Below are 1,942 nucleotides of genomic sequence, written 5' to 3' on the forward strand. Positions count from 1 at the left end.
AAAAGCTGGAGGAACAGCATTATCTGATATAATGACTTAAAGCAATAATAATCAGGACAGAGCAGTATTGATGTAAGGATAGAGGCATTCATTAATGAGCAGTGTAGCATCCACAAACAACCCACCCACTGATGGCCACTGGATTTTTTACAAATATATCAATGAAGTTTAGTGGACAAAGGGACAAATGATAGTATTTTCAAAAAATAGTACTAGAACAAATGGATAACTATATGGTAAAAAATAAGCCTCATGCTCGCTTCGGCAGCACATATACTAAAATTGGAACGATACAGAGAAGATTAGCATGGCCCCTGCGCAAGGATGACACACAAATTCGTGAAGTGTTCCATATTTTACTTCGCACATTGGAAAAAAAAAAAAATAAGCCTCACCCTTACCTCATATAACACACACACACACACACACACACACACACCACAAAAATAGACAAGAGCCTGAAATCCAAATGCTAAATCTATAAAATTTCCAGAAGATACCATAGGAGAAAAAATCTTTACAAATTTGGGATAGGCAAAGTTTTATTAGATAGAACAAAGAAAGAGTTACCTATGAAAAACTGATAAAGGGCTTCTTTAAATTTTTTTTCTCTTTCCAAGACATCATGAAGAAAATTAATTGGCAAGCCAGAGTGGGACACAATATTTGCAATACATATATTTGTCAAAGGTCTTGTGTCCAGAACATAGGTAGAAAATGTTTAAATTTAATAATACGAAGACAAACAACCCAAACTTTAAAATGGGCAAAGTGTATGACAGATACTCTGCAAAGAAGATGAATGGTGAATAAACTAAGAAAAAATGCTCAACTCCATTCATCAGCAAGGGTATGAAAACTACGTCACAAGGTTATCACTACACATCCATTAGAATGGCTAAATCTTTAAAAATTCCAGCAATACCAAGTGTTGGTGAGGATGTGGATCAACTGGAAATACCAAACATTGCTGGTTGGAATGTAAATGATATACCAACTATGGAAAAAATGTTCCAGTTTCCTTGAAATATAAATAATCTCACTCTGAAGTAGTCTCCCAAAAAATAAATAAAACATTGTCTCACAACAAAGATGGTACAGAACTGTTCTTAGCAACACGAAGAAGTAATATATTTATTTAAAATTCTAAAAAATTTGATAAAAGTCAAAATTAACCTATAATTACATAAATCAGTGATTTCTTGGGAGGGGGAAATCAGACACAAAGGGAAACAAGGAAAATGGATGGAATGAAGGAAATGTTCTATAACTTGATAGAGATGCTGGTCCCATGGGTGTATACATTTGTCAAAATTCAGCTACTTATAAACTCAAATGAGTGTACTTTTTGTATGTAAATTTCAAAGTTGATTTAAAATGTTCAAATGTGGCAGGCCCAGTGAAATAGCAGAATATAGATTAGATATAGACATAGGTATAGATCACTGTGAGGATGTGTAGTAAGGAATTTGATCTACTCAGGGATGGTAAGTAAGATGTTCTTGATGAAGTAATACATGAAATGTGAACTGATATCTGAAATAAACTAGTTGAGGAAATGTGGGCAAGCTTCCCAGAATAAGAAGCAGTTCCTGCAAAGGGAAATACCAGCGGATGGAAGGAGGATAAAGGACAAGTTGGAGAAATCCACTTAGTTTGCACTGGTGAGAAAAGGAAGCATCCTCAAGGTGAGGTTGGTGAGTTAGAGGGGCCAGACCATGTGAGTGCTTCCAGATCATGAAAGGTTTTGTCTTTTTCCTAATGCCAATGGATTTTAAGCAGAGGGAAGAGAAAACATAGCTCTCTTCAGAAAGATTGCTCTGGCTGTAGTAGGGAGCTCATGAGTCCATGATGGATATAAGTAGAAAGATTGAGACTACTTTAATAGTCCAGGTGAGAGATGATGGATAGACTGGATAGTTTTGTATGAGTGGTAGAGATG

The 1,942-nt window shown here is 35.5% G+C and overlaps 1 non-coding gene across 1 annotated transcript; it reads left to right on the top strand.

Moving 5' to 3' along the window:
* The first annotated feature begins 252 nt into the window (after positions 1-252).
* On the top strand, positions 253-359 carry LOC111766334 (U6 spliceosomal RNA). Its single transcript, XR_002798411.1, has one exon. It is a non-coding gene; the product is annotated as a U6 spliceosomal RNA (small nuclear RNA).
* The last annotated feature ends 1,583 nt before the right edge of the window (positions 360-1,942 follow it).

The sequence above is a fragment of the Dasypus novemcinctus genome, chromosome 15 (genome assembly GCF_030445035.2).
Source record: "Dasypus novemcinctus isolate mDasNov1 chromosome 15, mDasNov1.1.hap2, whole genome shotgun sequence".
Classification (NCBI taxonomy): Eukaryota; Metazoa; Chordata; class Mammalia; order Cingulata; family Dasypodidae; genus Dasypus; species Dasypus novemcinctus.